Here is a 23,570-nt window from a genome sequence, read left to right as displayed (position 1 = left end):
CGGCGTGTTCCGTTCACAGAACGACCCTTTAAAAAGCAAAAACAGGCAGATTTTGACTAAAGATTATCAAAACAAACATATTTTTCAGCAGATTAACTTACCTAACATTCATTTATTCATTTTCTTTTTGTCTTAGTCCCTTTATTAATCTGAGGTCGCCACAACGGAGGGAACCGCCAACTTACCTAACACCTAAAGAATAATAATCTGCATCAGAACGATAAACAGCAAATAAACAGACTCAAATGCATTTGTTAAAAGCATATAGTAAATCACACTGGCTTCAAAATCTGATGTTATATTTACACTTGGAAAAAAAGCAAATATTCAATTAGAGGTCCTGGCAAATTCTCCTATGTTTGGAAACCCTTATTATCATATTTCTCTGCTATAAGTGTACTTCCTGAGGAATAATGTGACTGTCTTGTATGTAACTGGAATCTTTTTTTACTGTAATCCTTTTGTCTTTTCTTTCTCTGTCCAGAACCTCAAGCTTTTACTATGTTAACCAACCATTGTAGGATAACACAGCATTATCTGATCGTATCACCCACTACTGTTGTCACTCTATTTATTTATGTATTTATTATTATTTTATTTAGGCGACGCAGTGGCGCAGTGGGTAGCACGTTTGCCTCACAGCAAGAAGGTCGCTGGGTTGCTGGTTCGATCCTCGGCTCAGTTGGCATTTCTGTGTGGAGTTTGCATGTTCTCCCTGTTTTCGCGTGGGTTTCCTCCGGGTGCTCTGGTTTCCCCCACAGTCCAAAGACATGCGGTACAGGTGAATTGGGTGGGCTAAATTGTTCGTAGTGTATGAGTGTGTGTGTGTGTGGATGTTTCCCTGAGATGGGTTGCGGCTGGAAGGGCATCCACTGCGTAAAAACTTGCTGGATAAGTTGGCGGTTCATTCCGCTGTGGCGACCCCAGATTAATAAAGGGACTAAGCTGACAAGAAAATGAATGATATTATTTTATTTAATTTTCTTCATTTATTTTATAAAATTTAAAAACTTTTCTTTTTTACTATCTTTCTTTAGGCAGTATATTTAGGGTTTGTTAAAGTGGGTTTATATCTATAAAAAAATATCTGTATAAACAACGTAAGTTGTTCTTGTTCTATAAATAAAGGTGGGAAAAAAGCTTATAGTAAGTAATGTAATGTGTATTTATATAGCGTATTTGTTGGCCATATACCCAAAGTGCTTTACAATTTTGAGGGGGGTCTCTCCACACCACCACCAGTGTGTAGCAACCAATTGAATGATGCCACAGCAGCCACAGGACAACTGCGCCAGTGCGCTCACCACACACCAGCTATTGGTGGAGTGGAGAGACAGTGATAGAGCCAATTCGATGCATGGGGATGATTAGGAGGCTATGATTCAGGCCGATGGAGAAAATTGGGCCAGAACACCAGGATTACACCACTACTCTTTACGAGAAATGCCATGGGACCACAGAGAGTCAGGACCTCGGTTTACGTCTCATACAAAAAATGGCGCTCACTGAAAGTATAGTGTCCCCTCTTCACTTTACTGGAGCTTTAGGACTCACACAGACCACAGGTCAAGCGCCCCCTGCTGGCCTCACTAACACCACTTCCAACAGCAACCTAGTTTTCCCATGTGGTCTCCCATCCAGGTACTGACCAGGCTCAGCCCTGCGTAGCTTCAGTGAGTAAGCGGTCTTGAGCTGCAGGGTGAGATGTCTGTGTTTTATATAGTTTAAAAGCATTCCTATTCGCCTTTCCTATAGACAAACACTGGAATGGAACAGACAAACAATAAACGTTTAAATCTCCACTGCATATTTACATCTGAAAACAGAGTATTTGTGGATTGCTCTGCTCCGTGCAACATTATCCTATGGAAAGCCACATCATTCAGAGACGCTTCCTCCATCTGCTGCAGTGCTGGAGTTTCACATTCACTCATCTGAGGAACAGCTGCACGCAATGCCGGGTCCAGACATTAGCATGGCGATGCACGCAATACTCTGTGCTGTGCTGGAGCGCTAAGCTTATGTCAGATGATTGATTCGATGCTTGCAAAATTTGGTTGGTGAAATCCATAAAGCCTATGGTGAGACCTCTAGAGAGACGCTGACCACTGCTGATCGATACTACACCAATAAACTCATATCATACACAGCAGGCATCACGAATGATTTTATGAAGCCTTCAGGACGGATATATACTAATAAATGTGGAATGTAAAAAAATGTATGAACAATGCATTCAAATTAAGCTTTATATGAGGTTATTTTAAAAATGTTTACATATTTAGGTCTCTTCATGCAGGATTGCTTATGCTATATATATATATATATATATATATATATATATATATATATATATATATATATATACATATATATATATATATATACATATATATATACATATATATATACATATATATATATATATATATATATATATGAAAAATAAAGCTAATAATTGTGTTTCAACTGTATAATTACATATTATAAAATAATAATAATTTAAAATAATAAAAATAAAATAATAATAATAATAATTTAAAATATATATATATATATATATATATATATATATATATATATATATATATATATATATATATATATATATATATATATGTATGTACACACACACACACTGGCCACTTTATTAGGAACACCTGTCCAACTGTTTGTTAACAATAGTTTCTAATCAGCCAATTCCATGGCAGCAACTCAATGCAATTAGGGATGTAGACACGGTCAAGACGATCTGCTGCAGTTCAAACTGAGCATCAAAATGGGGAAGAAAGGGGATTTAAGTGACTTTGAACGTGGCATGGATGTTGGTGCCAGATGTGCTGGTCTGAGTATTTCAGATCTACTGGAGTTTTCACGCACAACTATCTCAAGGGTTTGAAGAAAATAGTCTGAAAGAGAGAAAATATCCAGTGAGCGGCAGTTCTGTGGGCGCAAATGCCTTGTTGATGCCAGAGGTCAAAGGAGAATGGCCAGAATGGTTCCGGCTGATAGAAAGTCAACAGTAACTCAAATAAGCACTCGTTACAACCAAGGTCTGCAGAAGAGCATCTCTGAACGCACAACACATCCAACCTTACTGAAATACTGTAAAAAATTACTTGCTCTGTTAAACGTCATTTGGTAAATAATTTGGGGGGGGGGGGAATTATAAGCTGATAAAAATGAAAAATGAAGCTAATAATTGTGTATTCAACTGTATAATTACAAATTATAAAATAATAATAATTAAAAAATAATAAAAAAATAAAATAATAATAATATTACATGAATAGGAACCTTATTGTTGCACAAGTTTCCCAATTCACTGTTGCTTCAACAGAAATGGAATGATGTAATATTTTTCGAGGTTGTAAATAAAAGATTATTGAAGGTTTTTTATATAAATAAATTTCTGTCCAGGCAGCATTTGTAATACACAAAGGTAAACACATATATATATAGCACAAGTTCACTTTTTCCCTATTGCTGCACTGTAACTTTGAATATATCTAATGAACAAGTGTTTTCTAAAAATATTTCACTAATATATCTATTCCTGATAGAAAAAAAGTTAATCTTACCTTTTATGTGCAGGTTGCTCATTTATAGCGCAAGCATGAACAGAGAAAATGGAGTTATGAAGATGCTTTCTTCGTATACATGTCAGACATACTGTAAGTTTTGATGACTGGGAAGAAATAGTCAAAGTTTGAGATACAGACATGTTGTTTTTTACTAATTCATCTCCTATTATGCGATTTAAAGGTTTCTAGATCGCAATAAAGTATAACCCTAAAGAAAAATATTTAGTCAAGCTGTGATCATGCACAGACATGCATTATTAACTACACAGGGTGGAGTTTGACAATCTTAGTCCAAACTTTATGAGTCCAAACAACACAAACCTATTCTGAACTGAAGCCTCTGTTCCTCTCAGCATTCATTTTAAATGTAAACATTTCAACAGCCTTGTTTACAACAACGCATGAAAGCTAAATACTGCTTTTAAGCATGTGTTGTTAGATTTTACTTGGCCTTTGCTTAAAAGAGGTCCTATTTAACCTTGTTTATAAGTCTCTGGTGTCTCAGGAATGTGTCAGTGAAAATACAAAACCATGAGGTAAATGCCCCTTTTTGGTTGGAGGCATAAACACAGTTCTTGTGTGTCTCTTTAAATGCAAATGTTGCAAGTAAAGGAACCATGATAAACAGACAAATGTTGCAGCTCCGATGCAAGTTTATAGAGAAAAGTAAAAAGCGATGCAGTGTTTGGATGCGCTGTGTTTGCCAGAGATAATTAGTCTGTCGTTACTGAAAGTGTATATTCCACACAAAGTGTGAAGCAGCATTCGGAAAAGTTCAAATGTTTTTCGACTAGGTGTACCTGGAAAATGCGCATGCATCACATGCGCACCGCTTGCACATCATGTGCACGTCACTTCTAGGCACGCTCAGCAGCCACATTTTAATAAAACTATAGCGCTTCATACCAATTTTTTTTTTTTTTTTAATCGAAATTGACAATTGTGTTCGGTCAATAAATACTGATATCAACTTTATCGCCCAACCCTAATTTAAAGTATTGTCGGCTTAAGAGAATTTACAGCTTGTGCCTCAGACACTACAATATTATAAAATTTAAGAATTTTTTTTAAACAGTATTTTTTACATTTTGCTCTTTTTATTGTATTTCGTTGCATTTCTCATTTTATTAATACTATTAATACATATAAACTGGCGATTCCATAACATAACAAATAGATAATTTTTAATTGTGTATTATATTAAAATCTTTTTCATTGTATTTTGCTGCATTTATCATTTTAGTAATACTATTAATACATTTAAACTGCTGATTGCATTAAATAACAAGTATATACAGTTGAAGTCAGAATTATTAGCCCCCTTTAAATTTTTTTCCTTTTTTAAATATTTTCCAAATGATGTTTAACAGAGCAAGGAAATGTTCACAGTATGTCTGATAATGTTTTTTCTTCTGGAGAAACTCTTATTTGTTTTATTTCAGCTAGAATAAAAGCAGTTTTACATTTTTTAAAACCCATTTTAAGGAAAATATTATTAGCCCCTTTAAGCTGATTTTTTTCGATAGTCTACAGAACAAACCATTGTTATATAATGACTTGCCTAATTACCCTAACCTGCCTACTTAATCTAATTAACCAAGTTAAGCCTGTAAATATCACTTTAAGCTGTATAGAAGTGTCTTAAAAATATCTAGTCAAATATTATTTACTCTCATCATGGCACACATAAAATAAATCAGATATTAAGTTATTAAAACTATTATGTTTAAAAATGTGTTGAAGAAACCTTCTCTCCAGTAAGCAGAAATTAGGGGGAAAAACAGGGGGGCTAATAATTCTGACTTCAACTGTATATCATTAAATAAATTAATTAAAGATTTCAGTCTTTGACATTTAGATTTTAGATCCCGTGTTGCTCAAACATCAGCAAATAACAGGCCAGAGTTCATCAGCCGTCTGTGATTGTGCTTGTGTTTCATTTTCTGGCTGTGATTGTCTCCGTATGCCACAGACGGACGCGGATCACTGCCATGTATTTACGGATTTGCTCGTTCATCTCTCAACGTGGGCTCATAAAGCACAAGCAGATGGTTTGCATCAAAATCAGATGCAGATGAAAAATTAATTCACTCAAGGCTTTGCAAAAAGGAGAGGCTAGTAGGAGGAAAGAGTCTTCAGAAACAAAGATGCTGAATAATTCAAGACTTTAAAGGCGGTGAGAGCGTTGCGTTCAACATAAGAAGCTGTGATGTATGTCTCCGGCATCACTGAAAAGAGCAGTCTAACAAGGCAGAAAGCCAAATCAGATTCTTTGAAAGGAGTTAAATAGGGGCGGCATGGTGGCTCAGTGGGTAGCGCTGTAACCTCAGCAAGACGTTCGCTGGTCTGTGTCCCAGCTCGGCCAGTTGGCATTTCTGTGTGGAGTTTGCATGTTCTCCCAGTGTTGGTGTGGGTTTCTTACAGGTGCTCCGGTTTCCCCCACAGTCCAAACACATGCGCTATAGGGGAATTGAATAAACAAAATTGGCCTTATTGTATGAGTGTGTGTGAATGTGAGAGTTTATGGGTGTTTCCTGGTACTGGGTTGCTGCTGGAAGGGCATTCGCTGTGTAACACAGATGGCGAAATAGTTGGCGGTTCATTACACTGTGGCAACCCCTGATAAATAAGGAACTAAGCCGAAGGAAAATAATTGAATGAATTTCTAAACGCTACATTTTCTGAAAAGACTGTAATCATGATTGTGTGTGTGTGTGTGTGTGGATGTGTATGTGTATGTGTTCTGACACCTAAGATAGCTGCGATTTCCTCCAGCCAAAGCAAACTCCAGATGATTATCGGAGAGGAAGGAGAAATTTCACAGATAAAGTGCAGGCGGTGGAGTCAGCACGTTCATCCCAGTCATCTGTAATTGCCTTACAAACACCCGGCGTGACGCTGTCTGCTGTTTTCATTAGAGATCCAGCGTATCTTCTGCTGACACACAAACACACGAGGGATGATCACATGTGCAGCTCATGCTAAAATTTCTGTGTTTTATATGGCATCTTAAAAATATTAATATAATTTTTAATGTCAGAGAATTATTGCAACAGACATCATGAGAATTCAGGGTTTTTTGAGCCCGTCCTAATTTCGTCATTAGAATATGTTTTCAAAATTAATTTCAAAGTTAAAATCTTAATTATGGCTTATTAAAGATTATTATTGCTGCTGCTAACCCTGCAAAATTATATATACATCAGAATTAGTCAGAGCTGTTGGCCCTGCTGAATTATTAGTCTGTGTGTTTTTGCGGAAGATTTTTTTCTTTTTAACAGAGTGCAGATTTTTTCAACACATTTCTAAACATAATAGTTTTAATAACTCACTTCTAAAAACTGATTTATTTTATCTTTGCCATGATGACAATCAGTGTTGAGGAGGTTCCTTTAGAAATGTAATAGATTACAGATTATAAATTAACCCTATTTAAAATGTAATAAGTTACACCACTTTTCGATTACTTTATAAAAGTAAAGTAACTAATTACATTTCATTACCATTTGATTACTTTTAAGTTTCTAATAGACATTTTCAACTAAATCATTTTCAAGCATTTATACCGAGGACATGTTCCCCCGAGATTTATGCCTGTGGGTGCGCCGCAAATCAAAAGCATCAAAATAGCAGCCCTTTAATAAATTAATTAAAAAAAAGTTTTTAGATGTAACCCATTTGTAATCTTAAACATTTTCACAAGTAACTGTAATTTAATTACACATTTTTTTCTCAGAAACTGAAACGAATTACTGTTACTTTTATTTTGTAATTAAATTACGTAATGTCGTTACATGTAACTAGTTACTCCCCAACACTGATGACAATAAATAATATTTGAATGGATATTTTTCAACGGGGAGTCTGGGACAGCAGTGGATCCTCACGATTCACTTTCAGTTTATATAGGAGTATTGTCTGACAGGCATTGGTCAAATCTGGAGTATATAGCCCCTGATATAGACAATCCAAAAGCAGGCAAATGGTCAGGACAGGTGGCAAAACAACATGAACGATAAACAAAACACGGGTCAAAAACACAGAAAGGCTAATTAGGAATAATGTTTGTCAATGTGAGGTGTATAACTGTCCTGATCATTAGTCCTGACGGGCATCAGCTGTGTGTGTAATCAGTCGGACCACAAAAAAATCTGTGTGTGCAGAAATCTGCAGATTTTTTAGCCCATCATTGAGTCTATTTATTTAATTGTGTAAATGTATGTAAACTTATATATATTCAGTGTTTAAATTAATTTAAGTATTATTATTCACAAATATGACAATGTTCATATGATTTATTTACAATACAGTTTGTAAAGTAATATTTTCTTTCTTCTGGTCATTATTATTATTATTATTATTAAATTATTATATGTGAAACTTGCTTTATTTACCAATTAAGTGGATCTAATTAGATTTGCATTGTAAACATTAAATGCAATTAATAAAGGTATTATTTTTAATTTCATATATTAAGTTTTTAGTTACGATACTCCCAAAATCATTCTACATAAATCTGCAGATTTTTTACAAAATTCTGCGCAGAAATATGCCCGCAGATTATGTCTGGCCCTAGTTATAAGGAAGAGATCTGGAGCTGGTGTGTGTGTGAGGTGCATGATGGGATCTGTAGTTCACACCACCGTAAGATGTGTGTTGCTGGTGATCGTAACAGATACTAGTATTCAGCTTGAAGTCACATTTAAAGGCTTAACTAGGTTAATTAATCAAGTTTAATTAGTAATTAGGTAATTAGGCATTGTATAACGATGGTTTCTTCTTTACAGAGATGAAAAAAATATTGCTTAAGAAGGCTATTAATACTGAAAATTGTTTTTTAAAAAGTTAAAAACTGTTATTAAAAAAATATTATTAAAAGGAATAATTGACCAAGAAAATAAAATTGCAGGAAGGCGAATAATTTTGACTTCAACTGTATACACATCTTGAACATAATGAACCCATCTTGGTGTTTCAATGCAGTGATGAAATATCCCAAAATGTGCATTAAAAACTGTTGGATGGAAACACGGCTACAGTGAGACTGGCAGCTGTTTGTTCTGAGTGTGTAATAAGCACAGGAATGATGGGCTGATAAAGGAGTGTTTTGACCGCTGGCAGTCTGTCATCAGGATAGCTGGATCAATATCCAGATGTCTGCCGATAAGGATAACAGGCCGCTTCATCTGCCCAGTGGATCTGTGAGAAGCAGAGCTGTCTGATCCAGGCCAAGGTCAAAAAAAAGGGTTAAAGGACATTATATCTGCCTGACTTCACACACTCCTATCCGAGTCTTATTTGAGATTTTTATGTTCAGCCAATTCACAAAATCGTTTTCATCCACTCTGGGGGGATTTTGAAACTCAATTTGGCCACAACTTCCTCCGCCTTTCAGCAAATGGAATGAGTTTTGATGACAAACCTTATTTTGACACATATTTTGGGAAATGTTTTGAAATTTTTTAACGCAGTGATTGCTCAGAATGATACGATACTAAACGATACAATACTGTGGCTCTACACACAAGCTGAAGAACAGAACAGAAGACAGGCTTTCAAACTAGCAATCAATCACTTACTCAGCATGACCACAGGTATCCAGACCACTGGGATTTATGGGTTCAGAGGTCAGAATGGATGAAACTAAACACTGTGGGATATACACACAACACTGGAGAGCGAGAGCAGACCTTCCCAACGGCACATTCAACACCTGCAGTCAATAACACACCCACTTGTACAGCTATCTATATGGGGACTTCACATAGATGTAGTGATGTTTCTACTGTCCAGACTGTATTTTGTCTAATCCTAGCCCTAAACCAGCCCTCAGAGGAAACAATCTGCCTTTTTACAGTTTCAAAATACTTCATTCTGTGTGATTAATAAGCCGTTTTTCACATAAGGAGCAGAAAATTTCCTCACAAGGTCAAAATGTACTGGTATTGCTTTACTTGTGAGGACATTTAAAAACCAGCTCATTTGCATTTAGAGACAAACATGAAAGCAGCAGGTTGTTCTTTGCACGCAAAAAGGGCGATTTATAGAAAGGTGTAATAAATGATCAGTGAAAATCTTAAGACATTAAGAGCTCTTTAGTTTAAACAATGAAGTAAAAAAAGCATTTCTGTTTCAGTTTTCATAGTTTATACTCATAATTTTGAACAATGTGACAATAAAATAAATTATTCGGAAGGTTTTATAGTGACTTAAATCATATTTGGTTGCCATTTTTAGCAATTTTGTTTTCTTATTGACTCACTACTAGTATTTATCCAACTCCTCCAGGTCTCTGATAACAAGAACTTTAGCTTGCTTTGGTGTTCCATTTAACTTAATAAATATTTTACAATTTGTAGTCCATATACATTGTATTTTTTTTCCTTTCTTCTTAACATTCGCGCCTTCCTGGCAATGTCCGCATTTTTCTTAGTCAAGTGTTCATTCATATACAAGTACCTTTCAATCGACTGCCCTGCTTCAATAGTTCTAATTTGCATCTCTGATTTGCAAAACTAATGATAATGGCTGGTTTATCCAATTTGTTCCTTCATATCTACGGTACCCCTATCCAACTCAATCCCCTTTGAGTGAAGGAATGCTGTCACCTGTTGCTCCACTGATGCAGCATCCCGCTGTTCAATCTCCGCTCCACCCTGCGTCGTCACTGCTCGTGCATATTTCTAATCCGATGACCACGACTTCATTCATCCTGGTGAATTGCTCTAGATCAGCCACCCGATTTTTTAGTAACAGTATCCGCTTGTCCTTTTCAATGTTTTGTAGCCTCAAGGCTGTCATTTCCACCAGGCCCATGATCATCTTCTGCTGCTGTCTAACAACAAAAAACTTCTTCTGTAAACATATCTTGCAATCAATTGATACATCAATTTCCTCCGCCTGTGTGGCAATCTTTTTTGGTGGCATATCACTTTTTTTTATTATTATTATTATTTTTGTAGCACAACCTTAACACCAGCACGTGCCAGCAGACGCTATCTCAACCAGAAGGTTCTCTATCTAATTGTCAACGATGTGGAAAACATTAAAGACAAAGCGCTGTTAATCGAAAACAACCAAATTACTAAAATGTTTATTAAAAACAAATAAAAAAAAAAAATGGCTAAATCTAAAAATAAAAACTATTTCAAAATATTCAACTACAATACTTACACAATGTTACAATTTCAGAGTTGCAGAGTGCCTTTTTTAATGTTTCTTTAAAGAAATAAAGCCAATTATGAACACACTCTTTGTTCTACCTGAATAGTTTTTCCCGAATTAAAATTATGCTGAGTAAAAATCGGCAGCACAATTCATCATTTTAGCATCGATATCACAATCTGTGCACCCACAATAGACACACTGCAAGACACGCAATGTTTAGCCTGAATTATAGTTGACCAGGAGCTGCATTTATTTATACTGGACACTGTACTGTATTTATATGGAATTTATTTATATACACACAGACACACACACACACACAGTTGAAGTCAGAATTATTCACCCCCCTGTTTAATTTTTTTTTACCCCAATTTCCGTTTAACGGAGAAGATTTTCTCAACACATTTCTTAACTTAATAACTCATCTCTAATAACTGATTCATTTGATCTTTGCCATGATGAAAGTAAATAATATTTGACTGGAAATTCCTCAAGACTCTTCTATACAGCTACCACTTCTATACAAATCTACCATGGTTAATTATTTCCAAACAGTTATTCAAACTCCCAGTATCTTTCATTTACATCCCAGAAAAATTAAATATCACAGTATGTTTTTTCTAGAATAGTGCAGATAGTGTATTTTCTTCTAAATCTAAGTATTGTGTCAGGACAGGTAAATTCACATACGGACGCCGTGACACTTGTGAAGTGTTGAGGTATTGGTTTCGCTGTGGGAATGTGAAGTCAACTGTGACTCTCACTGCAGTACTAGCAGATTAACGGAGTCTCAGTCTGATGCCACAATCCTCTACTTCTCCCCAGAGAAACACACACTTGATTTTCAGACTATAGAACAGCCACTAGAGGGCGATCAGGAGGACCAGAGCAAAACATGACTGTGCAAAACAGCTTCAGCATCTGAAAAGAAACAAATGGGGAGGATAACACGCGAGCACACATGAAATATGATGTTGTTTCAAACTGAGTTGTTGTGATTTGGGTGAAAAGCTTATTCTGTGCAGCTAAAAAGCGGCCAAAACAAAGCATTTAATTTCCTCATGGTTGCATCCAATCCTAAATGTTTTCTTTCTTTCTGTAAACAGCAAAGGAGATGTTGAAATGAATTTCCAAGCTTTTCTTTTGCATGACATTAAAGGAGATAGTGACTTGTGCTGCCAAACAGTCATGAAAACAACAAGCTAGTGTCATAAAAATGCATGAGGTATGCTTAAATAAAACAGAAATACATATCTACTCCAGTGAATGTTCAATGGGTGTGTTAAAGACACAAGAAAATGTTTCAAAACTGAATTGTTTTGAGTGTTTTTGGCTTGTGCGTGTTGTGTTTACTTAATGTTATGACCTAGATCAGTGGTCCCTACCCCAAGGCCGCGGACCGGTATTGGTGTATGGATCAATTTGGTACCGGGCTGCACAAGAAATAGTTACAAATCATGACCGTATTATGAAAACTGACCATATTCTCTCGCTTTTTGGTCACTTGAGAGCCAAAATTTAACCCCACAAGCAGCAAAATTAGTAAGAAACAGACGTCTTTGGAAGAGGATAAGGCCAAGAGAAGGACCCAAAAACTGTCAAAATAAGGATCCGCAACCCATTTGTCAACTAATCAGGTGAATCCAGCATATATGTGCAAGAAGATCAACTGCTGGAGACAGCAAATGATCACAGCCGTTCACGTCATGTCTTTTCCAATATAGACACGCATATTGGGAGCAAATTTTCAGAATGCTGTGAGCGCACCACGAGTCATGTGACAAGAACTGACCGATCAGCTTTATAGTTTGAATGGAATTTACACGTTTTGGTAGACTAATTATCTCAGGCAAACACAGAACACCCAAAACCTGCAGTGCTTTTTCATTTTCTCCATAAATAAAACTTGTATCAGAGTAACAGCAATGTTTCGTCAGCTTTTCATCCTCTGAGAAAACAGTTGATAGCAGTCTAGCAATATATATACATATATTGGTCAACAAATATATATAGATACTAATTTATTCATTATTTCATTCATTTTCCCCACATTTTCTCCACATTGGACTGTGTGGGTTTCCCCCACAGTCCAAACACGTGGTATGGGTGAATTTAATAAACTAAATTGGCCGTAGTGTGTGTGTTTGTGTGTGTGTGTGTGTGTGTGTGTGTGTGTGTGTGTGTGTGTGTGTATGTGTGAATGTGAGAGTGTATGGGTGTTTCTTAGTGATGGGTTGCAGCTGGAAGGGCATCCGCTGTGTAAAACATGCTGGATCAGTTGGCGGTTCATTACGGTGTGGTGACCCAGATTATTAAAGGGATTAAGCTGAAAAGTAAATGAATAAACGAATGATAATAAAATTAATAAAATAAATAAACAAAAATGAATAAAATAAAATCTCCAGCACCAGCAGACAACAATACAAGCAGAGAAAGAGAAGGAAAAAAAGCAAGAGGCACCAAATCCCCATGAGAGCATCTCTTGCGGGAGGGAAGGTGTTTTTTGCCGTAATGGAAGAGTCATCCAGCTTGTGTTTCAATCAGACTGAAGTGCACTGTTGTCCACACTTCTCTCCTCTCCAAGCACTTCTCCATTCCCCACAGGCTCAGGAAAATCCAATTACTTCCCAAACAAACCCAGAGGCTCCCAATGCTGCTGTGTCTCTGACAATTATCTGACACACACACACTCAGATCAACGCACACACACACACACACACACACAACAGGTCCCTTATTCAAAGATCAGTTAATATGATCGTGTCGGAGCTCAGGGAACGTTTTGTGCGCCATTGAAAATGTTCAACACATTTTTTACCAGGAGAAAAAGACAAGTTTTTTTTTATTTTCTGATGAGAACTTTGTCTCCTACTGTTGGATAAGGATTAAAGTCAATAATATTGTGTTGGAAACAGTGTTGGGCATTATTCTTTAAAACAGTAATTAGCTATAGTTACTAGTTACTTCTCACAAATAGTATTTGAGTTAGTAACTGAGTTACATAATTGTAAAAGTAACTAATTACCAGGGAAAATAACTACTGTGTTACTTTAAAAAAATTATTCATTCATTAAATTTCATTCAGTTAGTACCTTATTCATCAGAGGTCGCCACAGCAGAATGAACCACCATCTTATCCTGCATATGTTTTACACAGCGGATGTCTTTCCAGCTTTAACCCAATACTGGGAATCATCCACACACACTCACTCTCACATTCACTCTCATACACTACAACCAATTTAGCTTATTTAATTCACCCATAGCGCATGTTTTTGGACTGAGGAGAAAACCGGAGCACACGGAGCTCCACACAGAAATGTCAACTGACCCAGCCAGGACTCCAACCAGTGACCTTCTTGTTGTGAGGTAATAGTGCTAACCACTGTGTCACCTATTTTTCAAATAATGCACTTATCTTTTTCAGTGTACATTAAAGGAGTAAAAAAATGTCAAATCATTTATTTGGCCAATTATATGCAACGGTGTGAAACAGGCAACTAATGCCTGTTTCACACCGCAAGCGCGAGCAGAGCGTGCAATGTAAGGACATAGTAATTAGGTTTGTGATTACATGTGTACTGTGTATATTTATGTAAAAAACTATAAATCACCAAATAGTGTAAGAAAGAAACTTTTACTTTATAAATATTGTCATGGAAAAACTATAAAATCACACTGTGCATGAAATATACCAAAATGTTTGTAAATCCATATAACTCTATATAACTTTAACACACAAATATGCAAAAAGACATTTACAAACTATCATAGCATTAGGTACAATGTTATAATAATTTAATTACAATGTAATAACAATGTAATAACAATGTTGTAACAATATAATTACAATGTAATTGCATCCAAAATAAAAGATTGTAATTACATAAGCACTGTGTGAAATTAAGTATAAATACACAAACACTATATATGAAATATATAAACATTTAAGTTTAAAAATGTTATCTTGGGTGTAATTACAATGCAGTAGAAATGTAATTCCAATGTAAAGACAGTAATTAAGTTTATAATTACATGTGTACTGTTTATGCGTATAAAACTATAAATAGCCAAATACTGTAGGAAAGAAATATTTACATTTTAAAATATTATCATGGATAAACTATAAAAACACACTGTACATGAAATATACAAACACAGTTGTAAATCTTGGGTGTAACTACAGTGTAATCCTAATATGATAGTAATTACATCCAGAAAAGTTTGTATTTACATATTACATGTGTACTGTATATGTATATAACTTTAACGCAAATACTGTACATAAATTATACAAAAAAACATTTACAAACTATCATATGTTAAAATAATTTAATTACAACATTATACCAATGTAATAATAATAATAATGCAATTACAATGGTATAATACTGATTACAATGTTTTAAAATGCAGTTACAACGTAGATACAATGTAATAACAATGTAGTTACAATGTTATAACAATGTAACTAAAATGTTATAACACTTTAGGTATATTCAAAGCAAAACATTATAATTAAAATACTGTATATATTTACGTATAACAACACAAATACTATTCATGTAATATATAAACATTTACGTTTATAAATATTATCCTGGATTTAATTACAATGCAATAGCAATGTAATTACAATGTAAAGACATAGTAATTAAGTTTTTAATTACATGTGTACTGTGTTTATATGTATTACACTACAAACAACCAAATACTGTAGGAAAGAAACGTTTACATTTATAAATATCATAGATCAACTATAAAAGCACACTGTACATGAAATATACAAACAAGTTTGTAAATCTTGCTTGTAATTAAAGTGTAATCCCCATATATTACAGTGTAACGGCATGGTATTTACATCCATTTGATATTACATATTACATGTATACTGTGTATATAACTTTTACACACAAATACTATACATGAAATATACAAAAAGACATTTACAAACTATCACAGGTTTAGGTGCAATGTCATAACAATGTATTTATAATGGTATAACAATGTAATAATAATAATAATAATAATAATAATAATATTACTGTAAATACAATGTAACTCCATGGTTATAACAATGTAACTACAATGTTAAAAACAATGAAATATACCATGAAATACTATGAAATATACAAACACATTTGTAAATCTTGTGTGTAATTACAGTGTAATCCCAATATATTTCAAGGTAACAACAAAGTAATTACATCCAAAAAATAGTTTGTAATTGCATATTACATGTGTACTCTGTATATGTATGAACTTTAACACAAATACTGTACATAAAATATACAAAAAAACATTTACAAACTATCACGTTTAGGGGTAACGTCATAATGTATTTACAATGTTACAACAATGTAATTACAGTAGTATAACAATGTAATGATAGTAATATTAATTATGTAATTACAATGTTTTAATATTGTAATTACAATGTTATAATAAAGTGATTACAATGCAATATGTCGTTACAATGGTGTAACAATGTAATTACAATGTAACTACAATGTTGTAACAATGTAAATACACTGTAATGACATAGTAATTAAGTTTGTTATTACATGTGTACTGTGAATATTTACATAGAAAACTAAATAACCAAATACTGTAGGAAAGAAACATTTACATTTACCTTTATAAATATTATTCTGGATGTAAATACAATGCACTAGCAATGTAATTACAATGTAATAACATAGTAATTAAGTTTATAATTACTTGTGTACTGTGAATATTTACATATAAAAACTATAAATAACCAAATATTGTAAGAAATAAACATTTACATTTATAAATATTGTCATGGATCAACTAAAAACACACTGTACATGAAAAATACAAACACGTTTGTAAATCTTGGGTGTAAATACAGTGTAATCCCAATATAATAGTAATTACATCCAAAAAAAAGTTTGTAATTGCATATTATGTGTACTGCGTATATGTATATAACTTAAACACACAAATGCTGTACATGAAATATACAAAAAGACATTTACAAACTATTAGGATTAAGTGCAATATCATATCATCGTAATTACAATAATATTACAATGTAAAAAACATTTACATTTATTTTTGTTATTTTTATTTTTACTATTTACATCCAAAATGTGTATATATACGCACAGAGACACACACACAGGCACAGACACATGATAAGAATGAGAACTACAGACAGTGCCGCGTTCAATCAATAACACCTTACAGGGTGTGAAAAACAGGATGATCAATTGTGTTCCCCGTGGTCATGAACACAGCACTATTCATTACAGGACTGATGCGCTTATTGAGCACACACTCGTATATTACACAAATGGAGAACGCAGCTCATTAAAGCCTCAAATACAACGAGAAATACGTGTAGCAGAACAAACCCTCTAAACAAAGAGTGTGTGGCTGACCGCATTTACAACACCGTCAATAGTAGAGCGTCACTTATTCATGAGGTTAAAGAGCGAGCAAACGCTGCTACACACTGCAGAGATCGAGACCACCAGACCACATTAACATGCAAACCACACTGACTGGCCAATACACACTGAAGGTTTGGTGTCTTGTACAAAACTTCATTTAATCATTCATTTTACTTCTCCTTAATCCTAATCCTTTGATCAGATGTCGCCACAGCAGAATAAACCACCAACTTATCCAGCATATGTTTTACAAAAAAGTGCCCTTCTGAATCAAATCAGCCTGACTCTAACTGCGGTTTGGCAGTTTCACTTTACCTCATGAACATTTCATTTATGCCACCTTGACAAACTGAGGTATTAGACGCAAATAAGGAGTAAGGACTGGTAAGAGTATTATGGAATCTAATAACGCACGCCAAACAGAAAGAAAAAAACTTCCACATTTCGTGATGTGTGTGTGTTTGTGGGGTCCTTTACTGACAGCCGCATGTGTGTGGTGTGGATCTTATCGGAAAATTTGGCAAAAAGTCCTCCATGACGGTAATAGTTTGATCGCGGTGTTTACTTCAATATACACATACTCCACATATCTTAATGCCATTTCTGTTTAGTTCAGTTATGACTTTAGTCGGATCACGGTAATAATAAAAAAATAAAATAAATAATAATAATAAAAAAATAAATAAAAAATTGCTTTTTGGAGCGCATGTAGGCCTAAGGTTCAAAATTCATGTTTACCTGGTCTAATGCGCCACCTGGCTTGAGAAACCTGTTCTCAAAGACTTATTAATTTGGCAGCACACATATTCTAAATGCCTCAGAATTTAAATGAGCCATTTTAATCTAGATTAATTCCGAGATTTATCTAGATCGAAAAATAATCTATGCCCACCTAAAAAAATAATCATAATATATATATATATATATATATATATATATATATATATATATATGTATATATATATAAATATATATATATATATATGTATATATATATAAAGAGATAGAGAGAGAGAAAAAATGTATTATATGTGTATTAAAATGTATTCAACACTATCAATTTTCTCAGAAAACATTTTTAAAGACGCTGTGAACTTGATAATTTCTCTGGATGTTGGTAACAACTAAAGAAATCCATATATGCAAAGAGAACAATATTAATTAGTTTACAAATTAAGTTATGTGTAACAAAATGAAATGACACAAGGAAAAAGTATTGAACACAAGACAAAAGGGAGTAGTAGAAAGGCAGAGAAAGCCCAGACAGCAGCTAAAATCTCTCAGTAGTTCTTCAACAATTTCTGCTCTTCCTCAGTATAAATGAATATCAGCTGCTTCAGTCCAACATCTACATTAGCAGATGAAGATGAAACCAGGGTGGACATTTCAGAAAGACAATGATCCAAAACACAGCCAATGAAACTTTCAAATGCTTTCAGAGAAATAAATCAAGCTGTAGAATGGCCCAGCCAATCACCTGACTCAAATCTATTAGAAAATACTGATTAAAGCTCAGCTTTGATAAACGAAACCCACAGAACCATCAGGATTTTTACACTCTGTTAAAGAAACTCACACCTGAGCAATGCATGTAATTTTATTCTCCATATGAGAGGCATATTTAAGCTACCATAAGGTATTAAATACATTTCAGCAGTTTATGACTTTCTCCTTATGTAATTTCATTGTTATAAAAAAAAAAATCAGTTTTTTTGTTTGTTTGTTTTAATGTGTGTATTGTTTGGGTTTTTACCAAAAAATTGGTTCAATTCCATGTCAACAGCTCCCTTAGAAATATTAATCCCAGGAAAAAAACATGATGTGGAGAAATAAACTAATTTAAACTAAATAAAATAAGACTTTCTCTTGACATTCAATAAATAAATAAATATATATATATATATATATATATATATATATATATATATATATATATATATATATATATATATATATATATATATATAATGCTGTGAAAAATGTCCTTGCTCTGTGAAACATCAATTGAGAAACATTTGAAAAATAATTATTTAAACAAAAGTCCTATTATTTTTGCTTGCAACTGTATGTAAAATACCCAATAATGTTCTGTCACTTAAAACATTTAACAGCTAGTGTAAAATCTTTCCATAAATCCTTTTAAACATTCTAAAAAAGCTTCACAAACAATATCAAAATAAACCATCAGAGCACAAAAGGAAACCAGTAAAACTCTTCTTTGAGCAACTATAATGTATTAAAGAGGCAGAAAGACAAGTATAAAATATAATAGCATAGAGTATAATCAATAGCAGGACACGGCGTGTAAACCTGAGTTTCTTTGCTGTAAAGCCGTCAGATTTATGTATATGAGGCTTGACATGCTGGAGTCTGAACACATAACGGCTTCCCTTCGGCTGCTGCGGCAGAGGGGAAATATATGTGCAAAGACCGTCAGCCATGGAGGAGCAGATCGATCATGTGAACAGGTCAGGGAAACACACACAACCACACAACACTAGACATATGCAAAGTTAGGGATAAAGTACATCCAGGAGGTTATTGCAGATTTTAACATGGCTGTGCATGTATACTAGCTTCTGATTGGACAGTCACAACATTCTACAGTATGTTATTCCTAGTTAACAACCTCTAAATAACACAGGCTCATCTAAAAACATTGAATTTCCTTGACCGTCAGTGAATACATTCAATTTCATATGCTCACGTCTATATTGCATCTGCCTATCTGTCACACCTTGGTTTATGAATGTTTGATGCCATCTTGTGAATGAATGAATAATACACAGGTTAGCCTATGCTTTATTCAGCCAGTTTAGTTTCTGTCTGCTTTTGGCGCCATCTTGTGATGGAATAATGTGCAGGTTACTGTACACTCCATCAGCTGTTTCCGTTTCTGTCAGCTTTGCATTTTTAACTGCTTGGCGCCATCTTGTGAATGAATGAATTATATGTAGGTTAGTATATGCTACATTTAGTCAGTTTAGTTTCTGTCAGCTTTGCGTTTTTGACTGTTTAGCGCCATCTTGTGATTAAATAATACGCAGGTTAGTGTATACTCCATCAGCTGTTTTCATTTCAGTCAGCTTTGCATTTAATTAAAAAAGGATCAAACTTATGTGGCTAAGAACAAGGTTTTGTGTCTAATTTTTATATTTTGTGGCCAGAAGCCATGTAATGAGTGAGAAAGTACATACAGGAGGTTATTTTCGCAGAATAATCCCCTTTAGTCTAAAAACCATGGCATGAAAGACAAGCAGATACATGCGAATGTGACTGTAAGTATATAGATGTGAAAAGATTCACTGACGTTCAAGGTGATTTAAAGTTCCCAGATGGGCCTGTGTTATTTAGTAGTTGTTATCTTCGAATAACATACCTTTGAATGTCACGACTGCACAACCAGAAGCAAGTATTTCAGACAGATGTATAATAATGTCAATCCAGGCTCATAGTGGATACGTTACCAGGTCTACAATTTTGAAGACTGCGAAATACGTAACCAGAAGGTGCAACAATGTTGAATAATTCTATATATCGTAATAATGAACATGCACAATATTGGTATCATGGACGCTTCAAAATACTGTGTGTAAGTATGCATAATTTTTGTAATAATTTTTTTTCTTAATTTTTTGTTTCACTGACACTAGGATAAGATGTGGTATATGCGTCATTGTTTTTTCTATTATTGCTGTTGCTACAGAAAATTGAATTTATCATCGCCAACTTTAGTTTTTTTAAAGGCATCAAAAAAAAATTGTAAGGCATTATCATTATGACTGTGAATGCTACATACTAAATCAATACTACAAACATTACTCTTATTGCCATTGCTATTACTGTTTATGTCTTGTTTTTACAGCATGTGGTATGTTCTGCATTCTTAATGATAATTATAAATATAAGCCCGCCCCCATGAAAAGCGCAAACTAAAACTTAGATCATTCATCTTTTAAGAGTTTTTGTTAAACATGACCTTGACTGTCATGAGAGAAAAGATTTCTAGGCCCAATTCATGTTCATCAGCTATTTGTCTTCATTACAGGTGGAAGATTAATATAGTCTAATTAAACCCCTGAGTCTTCCTTTCATTACTACTTTGGAGAAAGTCTGTCATCGGTTACATTAATGTTCTAATCTCAATATTTCAACACAGCCATTAGTTTATTACATACAGAAAACATTTTATTTTTAAAAATGTACTTTGATAATTAATATTTTATGAAACAACTTTTATTTACTGAATCTTTCATCATTGCATAATTGTTTCAAATGTTTATATTTTAAATATTTCACAAGTAATTTTTAACTAAGAAAATAAATTTTCACAGTATTTCCTATAATAATGACATTAGTAATACATTTGAGAGAAGACATATGTAACACATATTTCACCATTTAATATTATTAAAATTATTTGAAATAAATATTTTTGCTATAATTTAGGAAAATTAATATTAATAAATATTATATTAATAGTAATAGTATAAATATTAATAATGGTGAGAAGATTAATCGACACATACTTAAACATTCATTATTAAAATACTTTTAAATAACTTCATTTGGGCTATTCCAGCCAAACTAATAAAGCAAGTCTCCAAAATACACTCACTGGCCACTTTAATAGGAAAACCTGTCTAACTGCTCGTTAACGCAAATTTCTAATCAGCCAATTACATGGCAGCAACTCAATGCATTTAGGCATGTAGACATGGTCAAGACGATCTACTGCACCTCAAACCGAGCATCAGAATGGGGAAGAAAGGTGATTTAGGTGACTTTGAACGTGGCATGTTTGTTGGTTTCAGACGGGCTGGTCTGAGTTTTTCAGAAACTGCTGATCTACTGGGATTTTCACGCACAACCATCTCTAGGGTTTACAGAGAATGGTCCGAAAGAAGGAAAGTATCCAGTAAGCATAAGTTCTCTGGGCGCACATGTCTTGTTGATGCCAAAGATCAGGAGAATGGCCAGACTGGTTCCAGCTGATATAAAGGCAACAGTAACTCAAATAACCACTCATTACAACAGAGGTCTGCAGAAGAGCATCTCTGAACGCACAACACGACCAACCTTGAAGCAGATGGGCTACAGCAGCAGAAAACCACACCGGGTGCCTCTTCTGTCAGCTAAGAACAGGAAACTGAGGCTACAATTCACACAGGCTCACCAAAATCGGACAATAGAAACAAAACGGCACTTGCTCTGATGAGTCTCGATTTCTGCTGCGACATTCGGATGGTAGAGTCAGAATTTGGCATCAACAACATGAAAGCATTGATCCATCCTGCCTTGTATCAACGGTTCAGGCTGATGGTGGTTTTATGCTGTGTGGAGGATATTTTCTTGGCATCCTTTGGGCCCATTAGTAATAATTGTGCCTCGTGTCAACGCCATAGCCTACCTATTGTAGGTGACCATGTCCATCCCTTTATGACCACTGTGTACACATCTTCTGATCGTTACTTCCAGCAGGATGATGTGCCATGTCATAAAGCGTGCATCATCTCAGACTGGTTTCTTGAACATGAAAATGAGTTCACTGTACTCAAATGGCCTCCACAGTCAGCTGATCTTAATCCAATAGAGCACCTTTGGGATGTGGTGGAACAGGAGTTTCACATCATGGATGTGCAGCCAACAAATCTACAGCAACTGCGTGATGCTATCATGTCAACATGGACCAAAATCTCTGAGAAATATTTCCAGTACCTTATTGAATCTATGCCAAGAATTAAGGCAGTTCTGAAGGCAAAGGGGGCTCCAACCTTGTACTAGTAAAGTGTACCTAATAAAGTGGACGGTAGGTGTAAATATAATTGAAAAAGAACTATATACTTTTTAATTTTATCACATTTTCAAATGAAAAAATATATTTTACACAGTGGCGCAGTAGGTAATGCTGTGGCCTCACAGCAAGAAGGTCGTTGGGTCGAGCCTCGGCTCAGTTGTCGTTTCTTTGTGGAGTTTGCATGTTCATCCTGCATTCGCGTGGGTTTCCACTGAGTGCTCTGGTTTCCCCCAGAAGTCCAAAGACATGCAGTACAGGTGAATTGAGTAGGCTATATTGTCCGTAGTGTATGAGTAATATGAGTATACAAGAAAATGAATGAATAAAAATACAAACTGTATTTCATAAATATTTATTCTATTTCATTCCCTAAAATTGCTTGTTTTCCTATATTAATCATATAAATCTTAACATAAATGTGCTCTTTAGTCTGCTCTCTGTTCCAAATAAATATTTTAACATAAATCTTGCACAAAGTGCTGAATGTTATAAAATGTGAGAACACTGCACAGAATCTTTTGTGATACACACAACTAATTTTTATAAATACAAATGCTGCTTTCCTCCTAAAAGTGTTTGTTTTTCTTCTTCAAGGCTAGTGAA

At 34.5% G+C, this 23,570-nt stretch overlaps 1 protein-coding gene across 10 annotated transcripts in view; it reads right to left on the bottom strand.

Moving 5' to 3' along the window:
- The window catches only part of inpp4b (inositol polyphosphate-4-phosphatase type II B), a 405,764-nt gene that overhangs the window by 354,601 nt on the left and 27,593 nt on the right, over positions 1-23,570 (bottom strand). For 3 of the 10 annotated variants that reach the window (XM_087237877.1, XM_087237889.1, XM_087237878.1), the window contains exon 3: positions 6,335-6,518. The exons of 4 other annotated variants lie outside the window; for them this stretch is intronic. The gene's annotated coding sequence lies outside the window, so the exon portion shown is untranslated. Of the gene's footprint in view, positions 1-6,334; positions 6,522-10,192; positions 10,420-11,441; positions 11,673-23,570 lie in introns of all 10 variants that reach the window. 3 more of the 10 variants (XM_087237865.1, XM_087237879.1, XM_087237887.1) reach the window with 3 other exon arrangements.

This window comes from Danio rerio, chromosome 1 (genome assembly GCF_052040795.2).
Source record: "Danio rerio strain M-AB ecotype USA chromosome 1, GRCz13ab, whole genome shotgun sequence".
Classification (NCBI taxonomy): domain Eukaryota; kingdom Metazoa; phylum Chordata; class Actinopteri; order Cypriniformes; family Danionidae; genus Danio; species Danio rerio.
The sequence above is the reverse complement of the archived record's forward strand: the minus strand, read 5'-3'. Positions and strand labels throughout refer to the sequence as shown.